At 44.9% G+C, this 19,068-nt stretch overlaps 2 long non-coding RNA genes across 9 annotated transcripts; both read right to left on the bottom strand.

The window, feature by feature from the left end:
* Positions 1-1,047: 1,047 nt before the first annotated feature.
* LOC123426478 lies at positions 1,048-2,217 on the bottom strand. The gene is made up of 2 exons (XR_006622233.1): positions 2,132-2,217; positions 1,048-1,436 (listed from the first exon to the last, which is right to left on the bottom strand). It is a non-coding gene; the product is annotated as an uncharacterized LOC123426478 (long non-coding RNA).
* Positions 2,218-2,250: 33 nt separating this feature from the next.
* On the bottom strand, positions 2,251-5,606 carry LOC123426477. Of its 8 annotated transcripts, XR_006622228.1 has the most exons (6): positions 4,697-5,606; positions 3,805-4,564; positions 3,427-3,508; positions 2,991-3,071; positions 2,725-2,796; positions 2,331-2,463 (listed from the first exon to the last, which is right to left on the bottom strand). It is a non-coding gene; the product is annotated as an uncharacterized LOC123426477 (long non-coding RNA). The 8 variants fall into 8 exon arrangements; XR_006622230.1 differs by lacking the exons at positions 2,331-2,463; positions 4,697-5,606 and adding an exon at positions 2,251-2,271 and having other exon boundaries at positions 3,805-4,690; XR_006622231.1 differs by lacking the exon at positions 4,697-5,606 and having other exon boundaries at positions 3,427-3,501; positions 3,805-4,690.
* Positions 5,607-19,068: the final 13,462 nt, after the last annotated feature.

Below are 19,068 nucleotides of genomic sequence, written 5' to 3' on the forward strand. Positions count from 1 at the left end.
CGGGACTAAAGGTTCGGGACACGCCTCGCACGCTGCCCGCCACATGGAAGGATATTATTTCCGGTTCGTGGCTAACGGGACTAAACCGGAGGGGGGGGGTCTTTAGTCCGAAGTTAATAGTCCCGTTGGAGAACCGGGACTATAGGCCCTTACCAACCGGGATTATACCCCGTTTTCTACTAGTGTAACAAGCACTAATTTCTAAAACATGAACAATTTTTCAGAACTTACGGTCACCGCAAAGAACATTTATTTACACAAGCTTTTTAATTTTATTTTGTAAACGCGAACAATTTTGAAATTCTTGAAAAAACGCGAACATTTTTCAAAAGAGTGGGGAAAAAAAGAGTTTTGGACCAATTTCAGAACAAGCAAAAAAAAAAGTTCCAAGCTTTTCTTTCAATATGTGGACAAAATTTTGGAATCCTATACATTTTTAAAGAATTAAACATATGAAAAAAGAAAACATAAACTTGAAAGAAAGAAATTAATGAAACATAAAACACCAAAAAGGAAGAAATAAAAATGAAAAAAGAAACAGAAAAATGAAAAGGAAAAACTGAGAATAAGAAACTGAAAACCAGTGAAAACCGGTTTATGACAACCAGATATTGTAGCATATGCATTTATCTCATATTTAGGCCGGCCTATCTCATACTGACACGTTGTCGCAAAGAGTAGTCACCCATTTTCTCAAAACATTTAATCTTTTTTGGTTAATCAAAGATTTTTTGCAACTTTTTATTGAACTACTATAAAACTAGTGATTTTTAAAAAAAATTGTTACAAAATTTGGGGATTTTTTGAATAGGTAGAAATTTTGTCCAAATACATTCATACATTTCAGAAAATGTTCACTAATAAGTAGATTATTTCGTACAAGATTTGCCAACTTTCTATAAAAAATTATGAAAAAAGGAGGATGTTTTTTTAAATCCAAGTATTGTGAGAATATTTAGACATGTAAGTCTTTACTGCTGGTACATAGATGTGATATGCAAAGAAAATAGATAGGAAAAGGTACATTACATAGGTTGTATGAAGCAATGAACAACAACTACAGGTTAATGAAGCTTCTCATAGATTTTCATACTGCTGCATCGATTTCACGAATGAATTTGTTCAATAGCCAAGAGAGTGCAGTTTTTGAGAGGCACTGTGCTGCTTCTTGTGCACCTTTTTCTTGTAGAACAGAAAATGAGTGCAGACTTCCCTCTTGAATGTTGCAACAGTATAGCTGCCTACATTTGACAATGATAAAAACAATTTATGATTTTGTATCATTGGAACAAATCAGGAAGCATGCCTTGTAACTTTTAGGTGATCCCAAAGTTCTATCAAGATGGTTGGGGCAGAACAAAGCAATTTGTTTTTGCAAAAATATGCATTGTTTTATGTTTGAGCTCTGAAAACTTCATAGTCTGCAGCATCTTCACCTGAGTGCATAAAATAATTGAAATGGTGAGGAAACAAATTTATAATGCAAGCCCTTACTACTCAAGTTATTTACTTTTCTTTTGTCATTTATTTTCTTTTTTGCTTCAGACTGTCATTTTCGTAATAATGTATTCCGATGGCATATACAGATGCGCAGCGAAACATGCTAATCCAAGGAGAAGGAAAAAGTAAACACAGAAGCAAGCAAACATATTCTCAGCCTGATTGTTTTGTAGAGGCCCAAATTTGCATGATTCTGAATAGATGACACTGTAAACAGACTATAAAAGCCATCATTCTATACCGCAACACAATGACTAACAACAAACATCTCTAACAGCATCTTGCCACAAATGAGGATAAAGTTAGCGCTTGAACTTTGTGCCAAGATTCATCTACAGGTTTATAGCTTCAGTCTTACACTTTCAGCAAGTCAAAAGGAAAAAGTAGAATGTAGGAGCCTTAGTATGAGACTTTTTCATGTATATGTGTGCAATAATTTGCGCAAGAACAGAACATCACTCTATATGCAATATGATTTCAGAGTGAACATACGATTATTTGCTACTGGACCATCCAAATGTTATTTCAACTCCACATGAGAAAAGCATGTAGGAACTGAAATATAAATATAGAAAACAAAATGGTCAAGCAAGAATTTGGCAGGCCTAAGGCCACGATAGCATTCACTCACGTTGGTATGCAGTGCCGGTGGAGCGAAATTTTTCAATGCCATGATAACATCCACATGTCCACCGTCATGCCTCCCTGGCTCCACCGGTTGCGCCACCATTAGATCCAGTTGAATCAAGCAAGAAGCCGCACCGGTTGATCCTATGCCCGGGAAAATACATTTGCATCAGTGAATGTCGTTTTCTGACACACTCTTTTTCTTTATCGTAAGAAAGGCCACCCTCCAATTTCCATTGGAAGAGACTATCTGGTTCAACCTAGTACAAAAATATTGCATGCAGAATTATAATTGTACTAAGGTTATCCACTCCAATGTTCTATATTGTTCCATTCCTGTGAAAATGAAGAGTAGTGTAAGGTCACATTGTTGGTACAAAAGAGCTTCCCAAAAATACATATATTAGATAGTTCTTCTTCTACTTTAGTAACATAATCTAATAGTTAAATATAATAACAACACTATTACTTGCAATGGCCAATAAGAAATTCATAATACTACTAATGTTATAAATGAAGCAGAGCTCGCGGATGGATTCAAATTCTCTGCACAGAAATGATGATTTGCGGCTATCCATGAAACACAGTGTGACTAACCACTAAAAACATCATTTGCAATCGACGGCGCCTTGCATAGGATAACTCGGGGTCATTAGTAACGCTAAAGCACTGTAGATCAACAACGCAAAAGAAACAAAATTAATAGCTCAGTGTTATATTGCACCATTTAAATTATCCGCTTCCTTTCACAGAATGTACATTTGTAAGCAGTATTGCAGCATAAAGAGAACTATCCTTCAGCCCAAGCAAAATATAAGTGAATACGGAATCTGCTTTGCAACAGAAGATAATTCAGTTATCACCTCAGCCAACCTTGGACGCAACTGCAATTTGAAACAACAATTCCTTGAGGTATTTTTGCATCAGCCAATGATGTGAGTCTACTAAAAAATAGGGAAAATTCAGCAACATAGTTAACATAGCCCAGTTAAAGAATTGATAATGGCAGAAGCACTTTGAACAAAGTTCATAGAAACAAAGAATTTTCAGGAATTTGTCACTAACATAAAGTAACAATGCAATTTCACATTCGTAAATAAAGCAGACTGGGTCTAGAATGTGAAGTTCAGGGGGGGTCTAAATTGTTTAAGGTTGCCTACTGTCCAGCTAAAATAAGAGGACACAACTTCGTATCTCCATAAAACTGTCAAGTTTCTTACTAGAACATTAAAATAAAAGACCTCATATGAGAGTTGCCGCAATAAAACAGTGAAATATATCATTTATTATAGTGATTACCTCTTTTCTTGAGTAGTTCTGTGCACCTCTCCCAGGTTGAATCTCCCTCCAAAATCAGTTTTTATCTTAGGCTTTCTACCTTCTTGGAAAACAGAAAAAGAACAGTTACTCAAAATTAAATATACTATAGGGGGGTTATTTCAATAGGAAGCTAACATCGGTATTGTAAAAGACTGGATTGCTGTCACTAAAGTATTGGATGTCCACAATCATGCCATACCTATGCCGGGATGGTAAACAGAATAAGTATAGGATTACTCAAGTAATTTACTACTTGTTCTAGCGCCTACTGCATAAAAGATAGCAGTTTCTCATGTAAATCAGGACAACATAGCTAATTTTTAAGTGTATTTTGGTATGATTGAAGAAAATGTTCACCATAGTATTAGATCCCTTCCAGCCTCCTGCTCCAGCATAACACACCTCCTTGTAATTAATCCAGCAAGGACTTCATTAGCACAAAATAAAAATGAACATGGAATAGCAAGGCAAGCAATAGGATGAACCTGTCTATGGTGAGGACTGAATCTATACCTATTTAGTGTGTTACTGCATGAAGTTCGTAAATCTCATTGGCCTCACGGTCAAGAGATTGATGACTATCATATGTATGCCTATTGCTTTCCTCACCCAATGTATAATAGCAGATTCACAACTCGAGCATGCCACTCTTCAAAGATAAGAATCACATCCTACCTCAGAGTCTGTTGTAACTTCTAACCAACACTAGATGGTGTCCATTGGTTGCCGGTCTCTGTCTTATTCAGGCGCAAGCAACAAGCCAACATGTGAGGCCACACCCTATTCCTTCCCCTGCTGGTCTCGCTTGCCCATTAGTTCCCCCTGAGGCCTCGTTTGGCACGGGGGATTCAGGAGGTTTCGAGAGGAAAATTCCCGGGAGGACCAGAAACCCCATAGAACCTCGGGCGTCCATTTGATAAGAGGGGTTTGCTTAACCGAATCCCCTCCGTTCCCCTTCAATCCGTTCCTATCCATATGTTTCAGGACCCTCCTCGAGGAACCGGTGGAAGCAAAGCCCCGAGGATTCGAGAGGATTGGATGAAAGGAAGGGATTCATCAAATCCCCTCAAATCCCCTCTTCCCCGAACCTGCTCAATCCACTTCTACCAAACAAAGCCTGATGGGATGGTTGTGAGAGGTTTGTTCAAAAAAATAAGAACAAATACAACACTTCCATTGCATAGATGGACAGAAAAAGAGAGTGATAGAGATCACGATCCGAGGGGGAGAAGGATGCAAACAAGCTCACCTTAGCATCACCGACGACACTGCCGCCTCAACCAGAGAGTACCTCTTCCGTCCATCGGCAGCAGCAACAACAGACCAACCTGCCTCGGCCCGTTGCCTTGGAGACTCGCCTGCCCCACCTCGACCCAAGAGCACCTCCTTTGCCCGCTCGCAGTAGGACCTGCAATGCCGCCTCGGCTTGTCGCCATCGCCATCGCCGGTTGTGGTGGAGATTGTTCTCTTGGAGCCGCGGTGGTGGCGGGCCACGCCTGCCGGTCACTCTCCAGACTTCTTCTGGGTGTTCCGAAAGCCCAAGCCCGAACCTTTTCCCCAAACCCCACCCACCCACTCACGAGAGCATACCAGGAACGAATCGAGCTTCCGCCGACCGCCAGCTCGCGTCTGACCTCGCCGGCGCGCGGGCGCAGGCTGACGCCGGCCGGTGACCCTCTCCCGTCAGCTGTCACGCCTCTCTCTCCTCTTTCCTATCTCTTTCTCCCTCCTCTCCTCTCCTCTCCACGACGATGGTGCGGCCCAGCACGGCGTTGGGCGGCAGAGGGAAGTGGCGCGGGCACTGTTACGGCTGTGTACAGCGTGGGCACTTCCGGCGTGAGTGTCCGAGGCCCCGGAAGGCGCAGACCACGGAGCAGGCTCTGCTTGACGACGACGACGTCGAGGATGACGGGCTCCTCTAGGCGTGGCTTAGGGTGTGTGTGTGTGTTGGGTCTAAGCCACGCTGGTGCGTCGGGTGCGCGTGTGTGTGCACGAGCGGGACACGAAGGTTGCGTGGAACGGTGGAAGGCGTGTCCGCGAGCACGGGGGTGTCCGTGCAGCGTGCTAGGTGTGCGTTAGAGTAGGGCTAGTTAGGCGTGATGGACCGACTCTCCTAGGCACCATCTGACGCGTGCTCCGCGCGAGCTGGCCGTCTACGTGCGCGCGGTGGCCGCCGGGGGGGCCGGCCCCGAGTTGGGTACGTTGTAGCCCAGTGTGGTGTCGAGTTTGAGCTCAGAAAAGAAGTCATAGTTGCGTCGGCAAAAACACCACCGTGTCCCTGTTTTGCCCTCTTCTTCCTCCTTCCTTCTCCTGTTAGCGGTAGAGCAGGGAGTCGACAGGCAACGCGTGAGAGAGAGAGGGGTCAGGGTTCCAACAGCCGGTGTGTCACGTCGGGCCTTGGTTGGGTGGCCCCAATGGTGGCGGACCTCCGGCCCTAGCTCCGCCTGCTGGCTTGGGTGGTGCGGGGCAGCCTGGGTCCAGGTGGTGCTCCTCAGCTGGGCATCTCCTGATGCGGCGTGGGAGGTCTTGGTGGCGGAGGTGCTGTCGTTGGTGGCTGGGCAACAGTGGTAGCGCTTCCGCCGTACAGGCCCAGATCTGGGCCCCTTGGGCCTGATCTGGGTCAGGTCGGGCCTGCCTCATTGCCTCCGGCTGGCCCGCGGCGCCGGTCGCGACGGGAACGACATCATTGATGCTTCATCGCTGCAGCATGGCGATGGGCGCTTCTCGGGCTTGTCTGTGTCCAATTGAGCTTTTGACTGTCATGAGGGTAGCGGCGGTGGCGGCCTACATGCAGCAGCATGGCGGCCAGGATTTTACGAGCCCCGTGGCTCGACTGGGCCTGTTTGGCCTGGTATGTCCCTGCTGCTGTGTCTGATCGACACCCGCCGATGGTGGTGGAAGACGTCCTCCGGGTGTCTGCGCTGCTATCGCCCCCCGGTTCGAATGGTTCGGTGTGCTCTCGTCGTCGTATCCAGATGGCGACCTTCTTGGACGGTGAGGTGGTTCTCTCTTGCGTGGCTGTCCTCCTGTCGGACCTTGTCAACGTTGGCCATGGTGAGTCGATGATGGTGACTGCAAGATCATGGTGGCGTATGTTGGTGGATGGCATACTTGGTGGAGCGACTTTGATTGTCCGGGGGTGGTGTTTTGGGGGTCGGAAGAAATCCTTGTCATTTGACGCCGACACGATGATGCTTGAGAGTGTTACCCTTCCTTCCTGAAGGGTGTCGGGTGTACCTCCTCCCCACTCCTCGGAGCGTACTGGGGAAAACCTTAGGACCTATCCAGGCAGCAGTGTCGTCGTCACTGTCCTTCTTGAAGGTGTTGTTTGGTACGCAATGAATCAGAGTACTTGGATCGTGGTGGGAATACTCTAGGGGAGACCCAACGGTTGCGAGCCATTGTTGTTTTCGTTAATCCGTCGGTGTTGACATTGTTTTCTCTTTCTTTTCTTTTGAACGTGGATGTGCAGTTTGCCCCAACAGCGGTTTCATATTGTATCATGTAGTTTATATATATATATAACGGGACGAAAGTCTATTTCATAACATATATATCAAGGATCCTCATGGCATGGTGCTTGTGGCCTAAACGATCATGGTATTAGCCTAAACCAGAAAGGAAAAAACACCTCACCTGTATGCAGTTGATATTCTAGAACTTCAAATTCCACATATATACAGAAGCTCCCTAGAAAGACAAACAAAAGTATGACCACAGAAATACAATAAATGTTGTAAGCTGCAGTTGGCAAACTTAAAACACACATGAGCGATCTACAGCTTCATCGATTTTGAGTGAAGCCCTCTCTATTTCAACCCGTGTTAGACTGGTTGCTTCATCTTTTTGATTGAGTCCCTTGTTTAAAGCTTCTTTTTATTTTTTATTTTTTCGCCTAAGGACACGCAAATCATGCACACCTTTTTTATCTATAAAAAATCACACTGCAAGGTCTTCCCCTGTGGTATTTCAGTCACGAAAAAAAGGAACGCCAGTAGTAGTGGCAATATCCCCTGGACAAGCTATGGCACCATCCTAGGCTCATTGGACCATGGTCCAACCCAGATGTAAGATTCATCAATCCCTCTTATTAGGTCGATCACATGCCTACTATGAAGGCAGTATATTCTTCCTCTCAGTGCACTAGCATGTATCGATATATCTAAGAGCAGAGCAGACAGAAAAACGATTCGCTCGCGTCGTCTCCAGGAGGAGACTCGGGCGCCCTAGCCGTCGCCGCCCTCGACCTCCCTCCTCCCCTGCTTCTCCGCCACCGTCGGAGGAGGTCGGCGAGCGAAGCTCGCCCGGCGGACGACGGAGGTGGGCCTTACTCCCTTCTTCACGAGGGGATCCTCTGGCTGAGATGCGACGGTGACCCTAGACGTACGACACGGAGACGGAGTTGGCGCGCTCGGGCGGCGGCCCAATGGGATCCCGGCAGCGCTGCGGGGCTGGCGGCGGAGGATCTGGGGTTTCTCCTCCGGGTGGCGGGCTCGGACGCCATCCGACGGCCCTAAGCGGTGGTGGGCACGCGCGTTGACTGTCCTCCTTCACAGATGTGATTGGGGGCGGCAGGAGGCGTTGGCGTGCTGCTGGATCTGAACAAGGTGGTGGCACCATCCCCTCAGGGATGACGAACAGGTGGTGGGTCCTTGTGGCGTCGTCGGTGGCGGTGGATCTTGGGATCCCGCTCCCGGGGACGTCGCAGGATGTCGTGGCCCGTGCAGCAGAGATGGGTTCTTCGAACAGATCTGGGTGGAAGTTTGCTTTCGGCTACTGCCAAGGCCGGCGATGGCGACACTATCTACGTCGTTCCCTTCCTAAAGGCATCGCCGAGGAGATGTTCAAGACCACTCTCTGCTACCTCCGGGGGAAACCCTAGATCAGTAGATCAGATGACGGCGACGCTCTCGTGCCATTTTCCCCTTGGGCGTCATTCATGGAGGTACACACGGGCTCGAGGGACCATTGGTCGGCATCTATGGTGCAGCGGCGTTCCCTGTGACACATCGACGTCGTGGAGTCTCGACGGCGAGGCGCAGCAAAGTCTCGACGACGGATGCGTGATGATGAGCGCGCGTAGGGAGGAGGCGCTGTCTGGCGCCGTGGGGGCATCGACGACAGGCCTTGCAAGGTCGATGTATCAGTAACGGTTTTAAAGAAGGATTGATGAAAGGCTGCGGCGACGACCTATGAGGGTGCGTCGGACCGGTTTGTGCCACTGACCTGGTATGTGGCTCGATCGGGGCCTCTGACTTTAGATGTTAGGCTAGGTGAGAGGTCTCGGTATGTGGCTCACTCTTTCTGCACCCCTTCATCATTGGATAAGAGTAGTGACAGATATTGCCAAGAGGATGGCTTCAGACATATTAATGTATTGCTTTGTAAAATCTTTGTAAATAATTAATAAAATGGCTGCATGCATCTTTCAGATACAGAGGGCGAGAGTCAACCTCCTTCTTTTTTTTAAATAAATAAAAATCTAAAAGCAGAGCAACCATTGAATAGGTTGCGTCCTCTTTTATATTGACTGAACAGAAAAAGTGGCAACACATGAAACTTTAGAGCGATGTAGTATACATCCCTATATGTGTGTGCATTTTTACAAAAAAAGAAGTGAAACATAGAAATTTGAATTGTCCACCGAAATCCGGGCTCATCCATTAGCAATTTCTGGTAGATTGGTAGAATAGAATAGAATAAAATAGAGGTGGTAAATCCCTTATTTATTCTTCTTTTTAACTTAAATATATACAAGTACATAGGTAAGATACAAGTATGAGACTGGGAGATGAACTTAATTTAGTTATTACTACCACTAGTAAAAAATGGGTCTTTTGGCCGAAGCCGAAAACCACATTAGCCCCGGTTCTTTGGCCTCTTTTTTTTGGTGGCCTTCTTTGGCATCTTTTATTTCCTCACATGGGACAATGCTTCATTAATGATGATCATCACACTTTCAACTCAAAACTTAGAGCAACGATGACTCTATATGGAATGCCTTCGGTAGTGTACCGTGACAATGATCTAGCATGGCATAGACATTAATGGAAACATCATGCTAGCTATCTTACGATCATGCAATGGTAATGTAGATGTGGTGGCACATGTCATGGTGGTAGTCGCATGGCAATATATCTCGGAATGACTTTGAAAAAGCCATAGTATGTAGGTATGGTGGCTGTTTTGAGGGAGGCTAATGGTGGGTTTTGTGCACCGACGAAAGTTGCACGACACTAAGAAGATAGTGATGGTAAAAGGTGAAAGTGCATCTAAACTATGGACTCAACATTAGTCATGAAGAACTCATATACTTGTTGCAAAAGTTTTATTAGTAATCGAAACAAAGCATTCAACGCATACTTCTAGGGGAAGGGTTGGTAGGTATAAACCATCGCGCGATCCCGACCGCCACGCAAAGGATGACAATCAATAGACTAATCATGCTTAGATTTCATCACATAGCGGTTCACCATACGTGCATGCTACGGGAATCACTAACTTCAACACAAGTATTTCTAGATCCACAACACCTTACTAGCATGACTTCAATATTACCATAACCACAACTCAAAACTAATTGAGATGAATCGAACTTCTCTGACTATTCAATGCACATGGAGGTGGAAGTTTTCGTATCCCTTTGGATAACTACCCCTTTTGAGACTACTTTCAAAGCATAGATCAACTACCAAGCCACGCACCGCTGTGCTCTAAAAGATATAAGTGAAGCACACATAGCAAAATTATCTAGCTCAAAAGATATAAGTGAAGCACATGTGAGCTGAATTGTCTACCAAAATATATAAGTGAAGCTCGACAAAATCACGGTGTGTGCATGTCTCTCTCTCTAGGTGTGCAGCAAGGATGATTGTGACACAAAAAAAATAAAAGACTCCTACGATACAAGACGCTCCAAGCAAAAATACATAACATGTGGTGAATAAAAATATAGCCCCAAGTAACGTTACCGATGGATTGAAGACGAGAGAGGGGATGCCTTCCCGGGGCATCCCCAAGCTTAGGCTTTTACGCCATCCTTGAATCTATTGGGGTGCCTTGGGAATCCCCAAGATTGAGCTCTTGCCACTCTTTATCTCTTTGTCCATAAAAACTTCACCCAAAACTTGAAAACTTCACAACACGAAACTTAAACAGAAATTCGTGATAACATTAGTATGAGAAAGCAAACCACCACTTCCTTAGGTACTGTAGCAAACTTAAATTCTTTTCAATCTTCCATGGCTAATACCCCCCGATACTATCCATAGTTTCATCAAAATAAGCAACCAACACAACAAAAACATAATCTGTTAACAGCAGACCAGACTGTAGCAATCTGTATGTTTCGTATACCTATTTACTTCAAAAATTCTGAAAAATTACGACAGTCTGAAGAATTTGCGTAGTAATCAGCATAAAAAGGAATCAACTCAAAAGCTCTTACAAAAAAAAATTCTTTTCGTGAGCAGAAAGTTTCTGTCTTTCCAGCATGACCAAACGATCATCCCCAAGACTAATCATAACGGTTTTGCTTGGCACAAACGCAAAAAGAAACAAAAAACAGAATCATAACAGAATTATGAAAGTGCGGAAAACACAAAACATAAAGAAAAAGGATAGATTCGTTGGGTTGCCTCCCAACAAGGCTTTTGTTTAACGCCCTTATCGAGGCAAAAGGTGATGGAATCACGTATAGTCATCTTTGGTGCTCAAACCATAAGTAGTGTGATCATTTATCATCTTAAGATCTTCATCTTTATTGGATGACTCACCACTAGCTTTAGGAACAAAAACAGGCTTGACGGTCTTTTTGAGAATGAGATTTGGAGTATTTTGCACAGCGGCAAAAGCGGAACCCAAGTTGGTTGTGACATCTTCCAATTTGCTAATTCTAGAAGAATCATTAACTATAAGTTCCTTCTCCCTTAAATTTTTCAAAAAAATTCCCACTTTGGATCCGTACTGAGTAATTTGATTGTGGATCTTTCTATCCAAACCCTCAATAAGTTCAACTGTGGCAATTTTGTTTTCAATAGCGTCAAGCCTTTGCATCACGTGTTCCAAGGTTAAGGTAGTTCCATTAACCATGAGCGGGGGTGAGCCTACCAAATTCATGATAGCTCTATAGGAGTCAACAGTATGGCTCCCCAAAAAGTTCCCGCCTACAATGGTATCAAGGATATACCTATTCCAAGGAGAAATTCCAACATAGAAACTGCGAAGAAGGACGGTAGTGGATTGCTTACGAGTAGATCTACTCTGAGCATTGCAAATCCTGTACCAAGCGTCCTTCAAATTTTCTTCCTCATTCTGCCTGAAATTGAGAACTTCATTTTGAGGGGTATCCTTTGGAGTGGTGGGTCTAGACATTGATGGACTATCTCACATACAAACGAGCAGGAAGAGAGGGTGAAACGGGCGAAAGAAAACGGCAAAGGAGAAAGGCAAATGAAAACGACAAATGTGAAGTGGGGGAGAGGAAAACGAGAGGCAACTCGCAACAAAAGTAAATGCAGGAGATGAGTTTGTGAGACCTACTTGGATAGATCTCTCCTTCTCCGGCAACGGCGCCAGAAATAGGCACGTTGTCGGGAAATTATCTTGACGTGCTCCTCCCCGGCAACGGCGCCAGAAATACTTCTGCTACTGCAACAAAAGACCTTCCAACGGCGCCAGAAACACGTGCTGACGGGAGACTGTTCTTGTCTTGATTCTCCTCAGCAACGGCACCAGGAATCCTTCTGCTACGGCTACACCTTTAGGGACTTCCTAGGCAAATATGCAAAGGATTTCCCCGTGGCCTTGGAGCCTTGCGTTGGTGTTCCCTCGAAGCGGAAAGGGTGATGTAGCGTAGCGGTGGTAAGTATTTCCCTCAGTTTTGAGAACCAAGGTATCGATCCAATGAAGGAGTATCACAAGTGCCTGCACAAACACAAAGAACCTGCTCCCAACGCTATGAAGGGGTTGTCAATCCCTTATAGATTGTTCGCAAAGTGATATCTGAAAGCAACAAAGTAACAAAGCAAAGTAAAAGCAGAGGTGTAGACGATAGATGTGAATAGACCCAGGGGGCGTAGTGTTTACTAGTGGCTTCTCTCATGAAAGCAAGTAGACGGTGGGTGAACAAATTACTGTCGATCAATTGATAGAACCGCGCAAAGTCATGACGTCATCTATGGCAATGATTATATCTATAGGCATCACGTCCAAAACAAGTAGACCGATACTGTCTGCATCTACTACTATTACTCCACACGTCGACCGCTATCCAGCATGATTCTAGATCCAGCAAGAACCCAAAACCAAGCACTTCTCCCATTGCAAGAATCATAGATCTAGTTGGCCAAACAAAACCCAAGACTCGGAGAGACTTACAAGGATATCAAATCATGCATATAAGAAATTAGCAAAGACTCAAATATATATCATAGATAATCTGATCACAAATCCACAATTCATCGGATCTCGACAAACACACCGCCAAAGAAGATTACATCGGATAGATCTCCATGAAGATCATGGAGAACTTTGTATTGAAGATCCAAGAGAGAGAAGAAGCCATCTAGCTACTAACTACGGACCCATAGGTCTGAAGTGAACTACTCACGAGTCATTAGAGGGGCGATGATGATGATGAAGAAGCCCTCCAACTCCAAAGTCCCCTCCGGCAGGGCGCCGGGAAGGGTCTCCAGATGAGATCTCGCGGAAACGTAAGCTTGCGGCGGCAGAAATGTATTTTCGAGGCTCCCTTGATTTTTTTCTGATTTTTAGGGAATATATAGGCGCAAGATCTAGGTCAGGGGGGCGCCAGGGAGGCCACAAGCCCTGCCACCGCCGCCTCCCCCTGGTGGCGGAGTGGGGGCTTGTGGGCTCCCTGCAGCCCTCCTGGCTTGGCCCACAGGCCCCCTGATCTTCTTCCGTTTGGGAAAAAATCATCCGGGGATTTTATTCCGTTTGGACCCCGTTCCAAAATCAGATCTGAAAAGAGCCAAAAACACAGAAAAACAGGAACTCGCACTTGGCACTGAATTAATAAGTTAGTCCCAAAAAAGATATAAAAGGTACATAAAACATCCAAAGATGACAAGATAACAACATGAAACCATCAAAAATTATAGATACGATTGAGACGTATCATGTACCCGTAAACGAGATAGTCGTGCACCGTCGTCATCAGCGCGGCTCTCATATGGAAATACTATCCTTTGCTGGCGTCCCATGTCCATGTCGGTGATTTCCATAACGTGTCTAGCTCCTCTTGCAGAAGCCCCATATACAGGTTAATACTATTTCCCGGTTGTTTCGGCCCTTGAATCAGCATGCACATGTGTATGTACTTTGTCTTCATGCACTTCCATGGGGGGAGGTTGTACATCCGTACAAACACGGGCCATGTGCTGTGGTTGGTGTTCTGGTTTCCAAATGGATTCATGTCATCGGTACTCGCACCAAGCACGATGTTCCTTGGATCTTCTTTAGCAAGTCCATATACGGCGTTGAATGCTCTCCATTGGCTACCATCTACGAGGTGTCTCAGCCTCGGATCATCTCCATCGTCGGGCTTCTTCCTCTCCGTGTGCCAGCGCATGAGCTTTGCTTCTTTAGGATCTACGAAATACCGCTACAGACGGGGAGTGATCGGAAAGTACCATACAACTTTCTGAGGAGCTTTCTTTCCTTCCTTCTTGTATCAAGAAGCATTGCACACTGGACAGTTGGTTTTTTCCGTGTGCCCCCCCCGATAAATGATGCAATCGTTGATGCATGCGTGGTACCTAATGTGCGGCAAATAAAAAGGGCAAACGATTTTCTTGGCCTCCTCGACACTACTAGGACACAGGTTCCCCGCTGGAAGAACTTTATTATGTAGATACTTGAAATGCTCATCGAGTCTTTTGTCTGTCCATTTGTTTTTATCCTTCGTCTTTAGAAGTCCGAGCGTGAAACTCAAGCGGGTCACCTCAGGATCGCAACCGTCATACAATGGAGTCTTCGAGTCCACTTCAAGTTGAGCCAGCTTGGCCTCCTCTCTAGAAGCAGCTCTCTCGCTAGTCGTACTCTTGCGAAGGAGGTCTTGAACATGAGGGTCTTGCACGACTGCACTTAGTAGCGTCGAAGACTGCGGCGTGACCACCGCCTCTTCTCCGCCATGTCCGGCTCTTCTTCGCCGTGTCCAGAATATTATCCGCCGCTGTCATTTCCGGACTCTTCCCCGCCGCCATGTTCCGCACCATCGTCTTCGTGTTGATCGATCATCTCTTCGTCTAGCCCCATGTCGTTATTCCCTGCCATTTGGACGTCCTCATAATCATCGTCTTCTTCACTTATCCACCTAGTATAGCCATCCATGAAACCATTCATCAGCAGGTGCGCCTTCAAAGTGCCACGATCAAAAGGGTCCAAAAGGACTCCTTCCTTGCATCTTGCACACGGACATCTAATCCTAGTCCGATTATTTGCATGCATGTCCATCACCGCGGATTGCATGTACCGCTCCACCTTCCATCCACTCACCTTCATGACCGATTGCATGGTATATAACAAGCAAAAGGGTTATAAAATAAATAATGCATGCATGCATGCTTCAAAGTCATATAAAATTTTGGCATGACCTTGCCTAAAAATAGGACATATTGAGTTTGCTCGAAATTCACCGAAACGGGAATAAATCAACATTTTGGCAAAACATAAGCAACTCGAGGGCATGTCACACTCGCACAAATTTCCCCATATATATATATATATATATATATATATATATCCCAAACACACATATTCTCATTCACACAAATATTCCCATTCTTCAAATGAACAACTTTTTTTACTCACCTATATATCTCCCAGCCCGAGAGAGATGATGAGAGAGTGACCGATCGAAAGAGCACGTGTGGATGGCTAAATAGCTAGCTAGATCTAGTTGTTGCGGAGGAGAGGTGAATCTAGTTATCTAACTAATGGAGAGGGAGTTATGGTGGAGGGAGGGAATTAATGGAGAGAGGAAGATAGGTAGCTAGCTAGGACCAAGAGAGATGTGAGAGAGGCCATTTATGAAGGAGAGTTATGGTGGAGGGGGCATTAATGGGGAGAGGAAGAGAGGTAGCTAGCTAGGACCAAGAGAGAAGTGTGAGAGGCCATTTATAAAGGAGAGTTATGGTGGAGGGGGACATTAATGAGGAGAGAATAGAGGTAGGAGGAAGAGAGAGGAAGAGCAATAATGGTGAAGAGTGGAGAGGGAAAAGGAGGGGGATATAGGTCAAAGTGGGGGAGAGGAGGGGGAGAGGGGTAGAAAGGTGGCACCAGCCGCAACTAGTAGTAGCGCTGCATACCAAAACGCGTTGCTGCTATTATTGTAGTAGTAGCGCTTGTTACAGAAGCGCGCTACTACTAACAGGGCCCAATAGCAGCATCGGTGGTGCAAAACAAAGCGCTACCGCTAAAAACTTAGTAGTAGCGCTGGCTTATGGACAACGCTGCTACTACAGCTACCGTCAGTGGCATCGTCTGGTCCCACATAGTAGTAGCGCTTTCCTGACAAGCAGCGCTACTGCTAAGCTCTTAGTAGTAGCGCTCAAGTGGATCAGCGCTACTGCTAATTAGCAGCAGCGTGTTATTTTTCCCAACGCTACTACTAAGGTCCTATGTATAGGCTTTTCCCTAGTAGTGTATTTTCAATCTTCAAAAACTGTACTAGAGATGGTATAGAGAACCTACTAATACAATGATGAAGCAGAATTAACTTATAAGGAGAAACATCATCTTGTCCCATTTATTAATGATCTTGAGAATTACAATAGCTATCTTCAAGCTCCTCCACATTATGGTCAATACTTGCCACTAGTGCACGTCGTGAACTACGATAACATGCATGGAGATTGCATGGTAAGATTTTCTACTATCACGACATCCGTGCATCTTTTGCATAAATTCTTGTAAAACTAAACTACATTGCTAGCTACAAAGTTATTACTATGTTTTTCAACAGAAAATCCTGTCGGATTGTGTGCCTCATCTGATATTTCCAAGAGGTTGCGTTGATGTTATGAGCTTATGGCCAGGACCTCCATGTCAGCCTAGGTATATGCATCACTCCTGTCCATACCGGATTTCTAAAACCGATGAAATGACAATCAAAGATTGGAAAAATGTATGGTCCATCATAGAGAGCTACTTGGAAGCAACATTGTGCGTAGGTCAAGAATTGGAGACAGCATGATCTCCATTCTCCATAATGGAGAGTCAGGGCCTATCTTGTTTTGTGATATTCGACCTAAGAGAGGGTAGTTTAGGTCCTATGAGAGAGGAGTAGGTCCTAGGTACAATGTGTTATTATGTGCTACAATGTTTTATAGTTGATGATGATGAGGAGGAGGAGGAGTTGTGATTATGACTAGTGACCAACTTGTTATATGATGTCTCATTGACGAAAATGATGATTAAATAGTGTTGGTGGTAATGACTATGATGATTATTAGCTATAGTGTTGTTGGTGATGATAGGATGCAAGAGTTTTTATATTAATATGATGATGATGTTGATCATGATTATCGTGATGATTTGTTATTATGATCATGATTAGTTATTATATCATTGGGGGAAGGAAAGCGGATTAGATTCATGTGTGGATGAATCTTCTGTTGGGGAACGTAGCATGGAAAACAAAAAAATTACTACGCACATGCAATACCTATCCATGGTGATGATCATCTACGAGAAGGGAGAGTGAATCTACATACCCTTGTAGATCGCTAAGCGGAAGCGTATATAACGCGGTTGATGTAGTGGAACGTTTCCGTGATTCAAATCACCGTAGTCGTACTATCTCATCACGATCCATCCCGGGATCTCATCATGTCACATCCCTAGCTACCATTTGATGATTAGCAAGATTGTGCTCATGTTTTATTCTTGCATTGAAAATGGAAATAGAAATCAAAGATAAACCCCAGCACTTCCATATTCAACTAAATTCAAAACTTGTGATAAATCAATGAATCCAAAATGGCCTTCATAAAAGTCCATCATTTTTGATAAATATTGGAAAGAACAATTCAGGGTTGTAACTTATTTTTAAAATCCATTTGGCATTTATTTAAACCACCAAAAGCCACTGATAATATTCAATTAAGTGGGTTTAAATATTTCTGGGTATTATAAAATGTTGAAACTTTTATGTGGGCTTGGAAATATTACAACTAACACCCCAACATTATTTTCACTATTTTACAAATACTTTGGAGCCAAAAATAAAATCAAGAAAATGTGAGAATTGTTTTAACAAAAATAGAAATGAAAAAAACAAGAAACTCTTACCTGACGCTTAGGCCCAGCCCAGCTTCCTCCTCCATGTCGTCTTCCTCACCCCAGTAGGCAGTAGGAGGTGGTCGCCACTCTCTCCGGCGCGGCCACGCACCTGAGTGCCTCCTTGGCCTCCCCGCCGTGCTGGCCGCAAAGGGATAACCTCCCGCGACCCATTCCAGCTCTGTCTCCCTCTCCTCATTCGCCCTCCTGTGTCCCTCTCTCTAGGCCGCCATTAGAGCCGAGCTTCAGCTCGAGCTCGTCGTCGTCCCTGACCAGACGTCGTCCTCGCCAAAGGAAGCAAGCCCCCGAGCCTTGCAACGCCTCAACGCCGTCGTCTTCTTCCTCGGATCGCCGACGCTCGCCGTCATCATTCTCCTTCTCCAGGCCATCCCCGAGACCGCTCTCGACGTCTGTGCAACCCCTGTGAGCTCTGGATGGTTTCCCCCTTTTTTCCCCATTGATCCCGTGCCCTAGCGCCCGATTCCATCGGAGCCCGATGAGATCCGCCGCGGGAGCTTGTCGTCAGTGATGTTCCGATGATGGGTTGGTCCATCTGAGACCACCATCAGCTTGAGTGCATCGTGTAGATGCTGTAGGAACCAAACCCCGACCCTAATGCCCTCTGTTTCGATGATCTTGATGTTGTTCGAGCTCCGGCAGCCGCCGAGCTAGTCATCGGCGTCATCTCCAGCCGTTTAAACCCCTCAGACTTGCAAAAATGGACGCGCGGATGAGTGGTCGTTCCTGTGGTGCCATCCGCCGCTCATTTGGTCGCCGGAGGTGCATTTCTGATGCCCTCCGCCGTCCCTGTAGCCACCGGCGGCTCAACGCCGGTGGGTTTGACCCCTAGCGCCGGTGGGTTGACTCCCCTGAGCCTGTGATAGGTGGGGCCAACCCCTGGTTAAATAAAACTAACTTAAAAAAAACTAAAGAAAATGTTAATTACTAAACAATCACTAACATGTGGGCCAGCCCCTGTTAACTAACTAATTAACTTAAAGTTTAATTAAAATCTAGACAGAGTCACTAACGAGTGGGTCCCACTGGTCAGGTTTGACTTTCAATGGCCAGATTGACCTACTGATGTCATGTTGATGCAGTAATACTATTTCTGTTTTATAATAATTCCATAATAAGTGCAAAACTTTGGAAATTCATAGAAAATTGAATATAACTCCAAATCTGAGAAATAATGTATGCAAATTGATCAAAAAAAAATCCAATGAACACAATGGTGCTATTTTCATGCATGACAAACAAAGTTATGAGACAACATAAGGTCAAATCAATTAAATGAATTTGATAAATATACTATTTCAA

This window comes from Hordeum vulgare, chromosome 2H (assembly GCF_904849725.1).
Source record: "Hordeum vulgare subsp. vulgare chromosome 2H, MorexV3_pseudomolecules_assembly, whole genome shotgun sequence".
Taxonomy (NCBI): Eukaryota; Viridiplantae; Streptophyta; class Magnoliopsida; order Poales; family Poaceae; genus Hordeum; species Hordeum vulgare.